This window comes from Schistocerca gregaria, chromosome 8, assembly GCF_023897955.1.
Source record: "Schistocerca gregaria isolate iqSchGreg1 chromosome 8, iqSchGreg1.2, whole genome shotgun sequence".
Lineage (NCBI taxonomy): Eukaryota > Metazoa > Arthropoda > Insecta > Orthoptera > Acrididae > Schistocerca > Schistocerca gregaria.
In genome coordinates this window covers 286754779-286766792 of record NC_064927.1, presented here as the reverse complement: position 1 = coordinate 286766792, position 12014 = coordinate 286754779, and positions in this window count along the sequence as shown.

Below are 12014 nucleotides of genomic sequence, written 5' to 3'. Positions count from 1 at the left end.
TGTAGTAGGCCTATAGTAATCCTCACGATGAATTTGTTTCGCAGTCTTAAAATCATCTCTTAGACGTCCAGGGTTGTTGACTTCTTTCTGGTGATGTCTTATTCTTTTCATCTATGAAGTACATAATTCCTCGCATAAATAGCTCAGTATAAAACTGAAATGTATTCAGATATTTAAATCTCATCGCCCTTATCTGTGGTCCGCACAGTGTCGTAATTAGTACTTAATTGTGTTTATAATCTCTCCTCCTTCTCCTTTTTAATCCGACACACAACAGCTTGTATTTGAGTCGTCAGTCTTCTATCTTGTTTGTTGTGGCCTGCCAAAAATTCCTCTCCTGAGTAAACCTTTCCATCTCAAAGCACCACTTCCCCCTATGTCCTCAATTATTTGTTGGATGTACTTCAATCTCTGGCTACCGCTACAGCTTTTACTCTCTGCACCTCTGTTTTACGCCTTGGAAGTTACTCTCTGATGTCTTAAAATGTCGTGTAATTTTTATGTACATTAAATGAAGACAGAAATTTCATCTGCGAATTTGGTCGATGATACCGTTCCACTGTAAATTTCAATCCTTTCCCTTCTTGTTACCAGTGTTTTAGTGAATTCTACGGGGAATCTCCTCATTCTCATCTTTTCCGGCCATTCAATTTACAACAACGTTTTTTTGCTGACCTCAAATGCTTCGATTCTCGTCTTGTCCGGTTTTCCACGTTCCATGACTACCAGACAGCGCCGTGGTCTAAACGCTTGTTCTCAAAATTTTCTTCTTCAGCTAAGGCCAATGTTTGGTGCTAATAAACTCCATTTGGCCTGAAATGCCGTTTTTGCCTGTACAAGTTGGCTTCTTGTGTCCTCATTACTTTGTACGTCGCACATTATTTTATTTGCAAGGTTGAAGAATTCCTTAACTTTGCCTACTTAGTGGTCCCCCATCATGACGTAAAGTTTAACTCTAGTATAACTTCTGCTACTCCTCTTTGCTTTCGTCTTTCTTCGGTTTATTTTCAATCCATAGTCGGTACTCATTATACTGTTGATATGATTCAAAAAGTCCTGTACTTCTTACTCACTTCCACTGAGGATTTCAGTTCCATCTACGTATCTTATCATTTCACCACAAATTTGGTTCCTATTCTTATACGTTTCTCTTATTTTCGTCACTGGCTCATTAACTGTACAGACGAAGCACTATATCCTTTTTAACCATATGTTCTTCGTATCCCATACATGGTTTGCTCTTGAGTGTTGTGCGTATTGTATATTCTGGTCTTTCCCTGTAACTTAATCCTATTTTTCTCTCAATATCGATCATTTTACACTGTCTAACCCTTTTTTATGTCTAAAAATCATGTTATGGTTTTTTAATTTTTCGTAAGTCATACTTCCACGCCCAAATGCAACGTCAAAACTGCCTCTCTGGTACTTTGACTCTCCCGAAAGCCAAAGATCTTCGTCTAAGAGTTTCTGGATTATCTTTTCCTTTATATTAATCTTATCAGCAACTAGGAGGCGCCGGCCGGTGGTGGCCGAGCGGTTGTAGGCGCTTCAGTCTGGAACCGCACGACCGTTACTGTCGCAGGTTCGAATCCTGTCTCGAGCATGGATGTGTGTGATGTCCTTAGGTTATTGAGGATTAAGTAGTTCTATGTTCTAAGGGACATGACCTCAGATGTTAAGTCCCATAGTGCTCAGAACCATTTGAACCATTTTTTTGAACTAGCAGGCACTGGCTGTGAAGCAGGTTGTGCGATGGACAGATAATTAAGAAATGCGTGGAAATCGGAGTGAAGCAACAAACGGAATTCAAAATGGTTCAATTGGCTCTGAGCGCTATGGGACTTAACAGCGGAGGTCATCAGTCCCCTAGAACTTACGACTACTGAAACTTAACTAAACACACACATCCATGCCCGACTCAGGATTCGAACATGCGACCGTAGCGGTCGCAACAAACGGAGTGTTTATGTGCTTATGGAAACAGAAATAATGCACAACAACGTGATAAACTGGCAAACAAAGGTACTCAGGATTTTTCATAACTAACACTAGTGTTCCAGAAGACGACTGACACACGGAAGGATGATATATAATACTGGCTACAGCATCTCCCGAACTTTTGTTGCGCGGTAAGCATTGCGGCTAACCTTGCACTGAGGGTGGGGGTCAAACATGTCATAACATGAAGATATCTGCTCTGCGTTGCCGCATCGTATTACACTGCCCAGCAGATTTAGACGAACACTTATTTGAAATTTAGCTCAGCGGCGCCTACAACCTTCCTCTGTATCGGGGCGAAAGCGCAGCACCACGCGACCACACCTTCGAGCTTGACGTCACCTCAAACAGCAAGGTGTTGAGGCATGCAAGAAAAGGACATGTCACAAGACCATGTGAGCTGTAAAATGGTTTAATGATGTCACATTGGCATCAAACTACACCACACTTCTGTCCAGCCGACCGTGGTCGCGTGACAGGATGGGAATCTCGTAACTGTCTGTCTTGCGCATTTTTCATCCCTTCTATGACTCCTCTGCGATGGAGGTCAGAACCGCGGCGCCTAGCGTTGAAATCAGGCCATTTCTTTATGTGGGGCCCCTCACCATTGCTGAGAATCTGCACGAAAACGCCGCAGGGGATGGCATGAAGGTAGTCAGTTAAACAAACTGTTTCCATGAGGCTTTGATTCCCACATATTTCGCAGTCGAAAGCGGCAGTTTGTGATGAACAACAGGTAGGCGTTCCTCACCATCTTTGAAACTGGTGACACTCTCGGGCGATTCAGACCATCTCCTAGACGACTGCGTGGCTGCACACCCATCAAATGTGATCGCATCCGTATGTCCTCGTGTGTCATGATCACGGGCGGATGCGATAGTGACCCATACGTGAATAAAACGGCGAAGGGTGCTTCTAAGTCGTTTCTCCCACCTTCCCCATCCGCAACTCAGGAAAATCCTCGGAGACGCCCCCACCATTTAATTGAGAAATTTAAAAGAAGAACCTTTACAGACAGAAACCTTCACCATCACGAAGTACTACGAGCTTACAGACAGACAATCACTTCGATACACAGCAGTCCCTGACGGTCTACTGTAAGGCACAAAAGTGTAGCGGAGAAAGAACAGCAACTTAGCCCGCTTTCAGGCGTCTGGGACTCTTGTCGCGGTTGTTAAGGGGGGGGGGGGGAGGGGGGGGGGGCTTAGAAGGATCTTATGCCGATTTATTCACGCATGACTAAATGTCGCAACCCTACTTGATCACACTACAGGAGGACGCAAGACACGAGGGATGAAAAAGCGTGAGTACCCTTTTCTGCTTTTAACCACCCTCAGATTTCATCGAATGGTTTTGAATAGTTTGTAGAGGACCGAACCTGTATACGAACCTGTATACGGGTGCGATCACGTTCGATGGGATGCAGCCCCAGAACGTCCTTATACAACGGTTGAAATGTTCGAGGTTGTCAGAATGTAAAGGATTTTGTAGGACGTATGCCTGTTGCTCATCGCACTGCGAGCTGTCGACAGCGAAATGTGTGGGAATGAATCGCGATGGAAAAGGGATTGTTTAATTGGGGGTCATCGTCCCAACCTCTGCGGACGTTTCTTGCCGATTCTGAGCGGTTGTCTGGCTGGAATGTATTCCGCGACCACTCATAAGAATTCCGAGTGGTTTCAACTCTGTATTCTGAGGAAAAAAGTCATTGAATACCTCCTAATATCGTGCCGGAGCCTTTTCCGGTCTGGATGGCCAATCGCTGAATGGTCGAATCGCGCAGGATGTTCTTCAAACCAGTCGCGGAAAGCTATGGTCCAGTGACCTTGCATATTGTCTTCCATAAACATAGAATCTACGAATGGCCACAAATCATCTCAGTGTAGCAGTCAATGATCGGTTTCGTTGGACCAGAAGACCAAGTCCATTGCATGTAAAAGCCGTAGTATTATGGAGCCACCACCAGCTAGTACCGTGTCTTGTTCAGAACTTTTGTCCATGACTTCGTGAGGTCTGCGCCACACTTGAATACTACCATCAGCTCTTACCAACTTAAATTGGGACTCATCTAGTCACGTTTTTCCAGTCGTGTAGGTTCAAATCGATGTCACGAGCTCATCACTGCAAGCGATGTAGCGTTGCTAGAAAAGGCGGCGATCGTCTGCTGCCGTACGTCGTACATCCTACGTTGATATCTTCGGTTATTTCAAGCACTGTTGCTTTTCCTTTACCGCTGAAAACTCTACCCAAACGTCGCTGCCCTAAATCGTTAACTGAAGGCCGTCTGGCGTTGCTTCGTCGGTGTGAGAGGTAATGCCTGAAAGTTGGTATTCTCGGCACGCTCTTGACACTTTGGGTCTCGATTTACTGAATTTTCGGACCATTTCCGAAATGAAATGTGTCATGTCTCTAGTTCCAACTACCATCCGGATTCAAAGTCTGTTAATTCCCGTCGTGCTACCATAACCACGTCGGAAATCTTTCCAATGAATCGCCTGAGCAGAAATGACAGCTCCGCCAATGCACTGCCCTTTTATACCTTGTATACAAGATACTACGGCCATATATATGTGTGGGTATCTCCATCCCAGGGCTTTTGTCACTCAGTGTATGTGGTGGTTCTAATCTCCACCGCAGAGTCGTTCAACGGAAGGGTGAATTGTGGATTATGTCTGGTGTGACGACCTTCAGATCTGGTGACACGTTCACTGTGGAATTGAACATAATTGTGGTGAAGTCTGATGCCAATGCGACGTCATTAACCCACTTTACATATCATGAAGTTCTGAGCTTTGGCCTATTGTCGCATTCGTCGACGGCTTCCTGTTCGAAGCATCGTTTAGCCCTAGAGGTGCGGTAGGGCGCCGAGGTTTTGCACAAATACAGGGGAAGGTTGTACGCAGGCCTTAGCCAAATTTCAGTCTTAAGCGACGCAACTGGTGGGAATTAATTGGTTTCGAAAATGTGATCCATTAATTCGGTGGCACTGTTTACTTTGTGCCTGCCGAAAGGCAGCCCATTTAACTTTGAGAGATTATCTATCTACTGATATTTGTTTATTTTAATTTTGCCTTGTTGTCTGTGTGCACCGCGATGGTATTTGTCAATAAACCTTTACTATATGATTCAAAACTACCATATTACTTGAGACTCTATATACCCTTAATATCAGAGCAAGACTGACTGACATATGAGAACAGAAGGTTAAAATAAACACATACACTCAGAATGTTAGTAAGCAACAGAAATTACTAACAATCAATGAAAGACGTAAAGTCTAAAAATGAGTTCGTCATTATACACACATTTACACCACCTCGGTTCCAGATAGTTCCGGAACCTGTACGGAAAATTGGAGTAGAGATCAATATAAACATCATTTCCGCCCTTTTTACTGCTCATGAAAACCACACATTTCATGTTGTACCAACATACAGCGAGATCTTAAGAAGTGGTCGTCCTTACTGCTGTACTCACCAATACCTGTAATACCCGTTAGCGCGTCCTCTTGCATTTATGCATGCCTGTATTCGTCGTGGCATACTATCCACAACTTTATCAATGCACTGTTGGTCCAGAGTGTCCCTCCCCACAACGGAGATTCGGCGTGGATACCTCAGAGAGGTTGGTGGGTCACGTCGTCCACAGACAGCACTTTTCAGTTTATCCCAGTCATGTTCGATAGGGTTCATGTCTGGAGAACATGATGCCCACTCTAGTCGAGCGATGTCGTTATCATGAAGGAAGTGATGTGAACGTTGGAGACGCGAATCGTCGTCCACGAAGGCGAATGCGTCGCCAATATGCTGCCGCTGTGGTTGCACTCTCGGTCAGAGGATGGCATTCTTGTATCGTATAGCCACTACGGTGCCTTCCGCGACCACCAGTGGTGTAGTCGGCCCCACATAATGGAACCCCAAAATAGCAGGGAACCTCCACCTTGCTGCGCTCGCTGGACAGCGTGTCTAAGGCGTTCAGCCTGACAGGGCTCTGACGATTGTCTGGTTGAAGACATATGCCACACTCACCGGTGCAGAGAACGTGATGCCAATCCTGAGCGTTCCATTCGGCATGTTGTTGGGCCCATTTGTGACGCGCGGCATGGTGTCGTAGTTACAAAGTTGGACTTCGCCACAGATGTCGGGAGTGAAGTTTCGCATCATCCAACCTATGCCCCAGTTTTAGTCGTAATATGACGTCCTGTGGCTGCACGAAAAGCATTATACAACGTGGTGGCGTTGCTGTCAGGGTTCCTCCGAGCCATAATCTGTAGGTAGCGGTCATACACTGCAGCAGTAGCCCTTGGACGGCTTGAGCGAGGCATGTCATCGTCAGTTCCTGTCTCTCTGTATCTCCTCTATATCGGAACAATATCGCTTTGGTTCACTACGAGACGCCTGGATACTTCCCTTGTTGAGAGGCCTTCCTGGCACAAAGTAACAATGCGCGCGCGATCGAACCGCGGTATTGACCGTCCAGGCATGGTTGAACTACAGACAACACGAGCCTTGTACCTCCTTCGTGATGGAATGACTGGAACTGATTGGCTGTCTGGGAACGGGGGTGATGCAAAACTATTTTTATGTGTGTATTTTGGCACTTTATATTAGAGGTCCGTCTTGATTACTAATTCTTTTACCTCCTCGTGGCCGGCGGCAACCTAAACGCTTATTTCGATGTATTGAAAACCCTCTAGTCTGAGCAGCGTCGAGTGCCTCAGCGAGTTGTCGTGTGGTGGTCTGCGCCGGCTGCCGACAACGAGGAGACTGGGCTTTCCTTCGCAAGTTTCGTCGCAGGAAAACAAGCACGTCATACGGAGAAGCCACGGCGTGCCGCTATTGAGATTCTACTACGGATGTATTATCGACAATAGATTTTTTAATTTTTAATTAATAGTCGGCCTTTTGTTAGTTTTCTTCCAACTACGGTTACGGTAACTATTTGTCATGCTGGAAGATTTCATTTCATAGATGTGATTTCAATGTTATACTTTTAATACTGCCTTTCACACAATTGTATGTTTTACTTTGCCAGGCTAGGAGCTTCATATAATTAGTATTTGCACATTTTATGTGGATTTTAAATATGGTACTAACTCCACGTATAGAATGTTTGTACATGTCTTATTGACAGCAGATCAGTGTGGCCGAGAGGTTCTAGTCGCCACAGTCTGGAACCGTGCAACCGCTACGGTCGCAGGTTCGAATCCTGCCTGGGACATGGATGTGTGTGATGTCGTTAGGTTACTTAGGTGTAAGTAGTTCTAAGTTCTAGGGAACTGATGACCTCAGAAGCTGAGTCCCATAGTGCTCAGAGCCATTTGAACCATTTATTGACAGACGCTCGTTTTCTCGTGTGAAGTAATTTTAATTAATGACTACGGACGCCACATTTTAAAGGTTACATATGCGATACTGGTTAATGATTAGCGGTTAGTGTGTTTAGGTCTTATGGGACCAAACGATTGAGGTCATCGGTCCCCAAGCCTACACACTACTTAAACTAACTTAAACTAACGTACGCTATAGACAACACACACACGAGGAGTTAATGAATAACCCTAGGCATTGTGCCCTCTGCTGGCCCCAGTTTGGTCGTATAAATACCGGATGCATTCTGATCATCACCAGCACTTACCATGTACCCATATGTTTAGTTTGACGCTGATATTACATCAAAATATTTTATGATATATATGTCTGGTACACATGGCGGTTAGTGATGTACCCTAGGTATAGTGCCCTCTGCAGGCCTCAGTTTCTTCATATAAATACTGGATGCATTCTTACCATCGCCAGCACTTACCATGTACCCACATGTTTAGTTTGATGCTGATACTACATCAGGATATTTTATGGTATATATGGCTGGTATACATGACGGTTAATCATGTAAACACATTTTATCTTGCAAACTTAATTTAGTTGGTTACACACTGTTTTTGTTTGTAACAGATCCGAAGATGGCGTAGCCGAAACCGGTAATAGTAAAGTGTAAAAGTTTGTTTAATCAAGATGGATCTGTAAAACAAATTACAAATAAAGCATTATTTCAAAATTTGCGCAAAGCCAATAACTCAGAAGGAAGCCTTGTGTTTTTCATGATATAATATGCACATACACATGAATTCAGCCATTCGATATTGAGACTGTTAACCGTGAGTCGGGGAATGAATAATACCATGTGATACAAGGATTTAATGTGGAGTAAACTCCGCATATGTTACAGTTGGCACAAAATCGCCAGTCGTAGGTGCAACTTACACATTAAGAATAAAACATTACATGCCATGAGTCAGAAAATCCATGGATTATGGGAAGTCAGGATACTGGTGCCATGTCCGAGCTGTTCTAGGTGCTACAGTCTGGAACCGCGCGACCGATACGGTCGCAGGTTCGAATCCTGCCTCGGGCGTGGAGGTGTGTGATGTCCTTAGGTTAGTTACCTGTAGGTGTAAGTCCTAGGGGACTGATGACCTCAGAAGTTAAGTCCCTTAGTGCTCAGAACCATTTGATACTGGTGACAGCCTTAGTGTATTGACATTTTGCTGTCAGGGAAGCTGGGGAAATGCAACTGACAGACAACCTGTTCAGTTAAGATGAGAGTTACCTCCTCAGGTAATCGTGGTAATAACTAATTTTGCGTCTGTGGTCACAGAGCAGTTATTATTATGAGTCGTTCATAGCTTGCTTTCAAATACATGCAACAACTTCAATAATTTCTAAATGGTGTTGATGGAGTGGTAGGGAGATAAGTTGTCTAGTGATTTAATAGAAACGATTGTAGTTTAAAAAATTTATTTAAAAATTATACATGTATATATATATATATATATATATATATAGCATTTTTAAATAAATAAATATATAACATTTTTAAATAAATTGTATATATATATATATATAATTTATTTAAAAATGTTATATATTTATTTATTTAAAAATGCTATATATATATGTATAATTTATATATATATATATATATATATATATATATATATATATATATATATATATATATATATATGTATAATTTTTAAATAAATTTTTTAAACTACAATCGTTTCTATTAAATCTATTATATATATATATATATATATATATATATATATATATATATATATATATATATAATTTTTTTTCACGACAAAGATTATATTTTCGACCTTCCATCTTTATTTTGTTGCACATTTATCTTTGGACATGTTTGATCCCTGTCTTGTTCCATTACCAAAAAAAAAAAAGGACTTAACTGCTATGGTCATCAGTCCCTAAGCGTACACACTACTTAAACTAAATCATTCTAAGGACAAATACACTCACCCGTGCCCCTTGCCCGAGGGAGGACTCGAAACTCCGCCGGGACCAACCGCACAGACCACGACTGCAGCGCCCGAGACCCCTCGGCTAATAACCGCGTGGCATTCCACCACCGCCATTTTTGTCATGTCCTGATGAATTTAAACAGCTCAAAAGTTTTCCTAGTATTTTACGAAAATATGAAATTTAAGTGCTACATTGCAATAAATATCAAATGTGCACTCTGATTACACTAAGGTATTCAACCAACGTATTTCGAGTGAACTGTGCTTATGTTAGACTGATGAGCGTCTACCACTACTAAGGTCTTTCAAGAAGTTATCTGCTTCGTTCTAGGGAGCCTAAACTTTCTATAACATCCTGGTTTCCAGTCTGTCGAATGGTAGTTCATAGAGAGTGCATTGTAATCTAAAGTGTATTTAGAATAATTGGTGATACCAAGTAATGTGTTTTGTTGCCTTGCACAGCTGAATGAGCCACTAACTGACATCCGGCACTGGTAAAATACAATGCATGCACGCTTGCTTGCTTGCGTTCAACATTATAGCAGTCATTAAAGCACTAGCATTTCACTTTGCAATACCTTACCTCGCACTTACATTAACTTGCGTTCTTGCAATATTTAAATTTGCTACATAGACAAAAGTATTCCCGAAAGGATGTTACTCTACATGAATTACATTTTGTTGGCGCGAATTTATAAGGGGTGACTAAAAATTTTTCGTTTGAGGACGGTGCCGCAACGCATATGCACTGCACTGTCACTCGTATGGGAGCACACAGGCAATGGAGTATTGTGGCATTCGTGTCTTTACGACATGCGTGCGGTAAATGTGGAAACATGGTGAGGTTATTACGAAATGCGTCCAAACAGGACTAACGAACTGTTGTTTTTATTTGGTTCTCTGACAAACATTGGTAGGCATCCATCGGGTAATGAATAATGCGTTTGGGATAGTATGCTTTCCAGAAACCACCGTTGTGTAATGTTGTACCAAGTTCCGTGCTGGTGGCAATTCCATACAACACGCCCCAGTATAGCATATGTAGTAACGCAGAAATTGAGAAAAACTGAAGAAGTTGAAGACACTCGAAAACTTCCCTGTAGTCCTGATCTCTCCCCACGCGATTAAGATGCCTTCGGTTCCTTAAAAACGACCTTAAACAGTCGAAGATTCCTGTCGGACAAATAAATATAACAGGCAGTTAGCGCCTTCACCACACAGTAGGACACTGCGTCTTACCAAATGTGTATCGCCATTCTGGTGCGTCATTTGGATGACTGCCTGACTGGCATACCTTGTTCTGTACTGCACGGGTATTGACTGACAGTTTAATGGTTGGTTCTTGTATACATAATGTTTACTTTAATGAAGGAAGAACATTATAATGTATCACAGAAGGAAAGAAAAAGTACAGTGTTTCATCAGTAGCCAGCACTTCGAGTACCTGGTACCTCCATACCCCTGGTAGTTGGGACTCACTGCATGTAAACACTGTCAGTTTCTGGTGAAATAAAGTCTCTAACTAATCTCAAGTCATAGTTTGTCAGAACAAGTTTCAACTTCCTTAGTGAGCATTATTATTAGATTTGCTGACATCTGCATATGCACATTGACGAAATGTTGTGTTTCGCCATGTCGACAGAAATTCTCATGTGTTGTAATGACAGTCACCCTTTAGAGTGACGATCATTCCCCCTCATCCAATAGTATCCATGGCTGGGGACTGGCGATCACCTTGCAAGTTAACCATCATTGTTCCAGTCATTAGTATCTGGTGCAATGGCAATCGCCTTGTTAACTGGCCATATTTGCCACCACATAATAGTATCTGAGTGTAACGCCAGTCACCCTGACATGTGACCATAAGTGCAGCAAGAAGGCAACAGCGAGTAATGACAGCCACCTACGATGGCGCTTGAACATGACAATGTGACTTGTAGCAGCTACTTCGAACTAATCAGAAGTAATCATAAGTGTTATGAACTTGCCGAGTGGTGTAAGGGAGGCCATGCTAAGATGTGCACATATACTCACCTGGATAACGGTGGTCGCGCTGGGAACTCACCATCATTATTCTCACCTTGCAAACTGGTTGCTAGCAACTATCTCAGCCGTGACTCCTAAGCATTATTTACATAAAACGACAAACGTTTGTACTGTAAGGTAAAATTAATACCCAAGCAGGCACATCACTATAAAATTTGGGAGAACTTGGGAGGCACATACACTCCTGGAAATTGAAATAAGAACACCGTGAATTCATTGTCCCAGGAAGGGGAAACTTTATTGACACAGTCCTGGGGTCAGATACATCACAGGATCACACTGACAGAACCACAGGCACATAGACACAGGCAACAGAGCATGCACAATGTCGGCACTAGTACAGTGTATATCCACCTTTCGCAGCAATGCAGGCTGCTATTCTCCCATGGAGACGATCGTAGAGATGCTGGATGTAGTCCTGTGGAACGGCTTGCCATGTCATTTCCACCTGGCGCCTCAGTTGGACCAGCGTTCGTGCTGGACGTGCAGACCGCGTGAGACGACGCTTCATCCAATCTCAAACATGCTCAATGGGGGACAGATCCGGAGATCTTGCTGGCCAGGGTAGTTGACTTACACCTTCTGGAGCACGTTGGGTGGCACGGGATACATGCGGACGTGCATTGTCCTGTTGGAACAGCAAGTT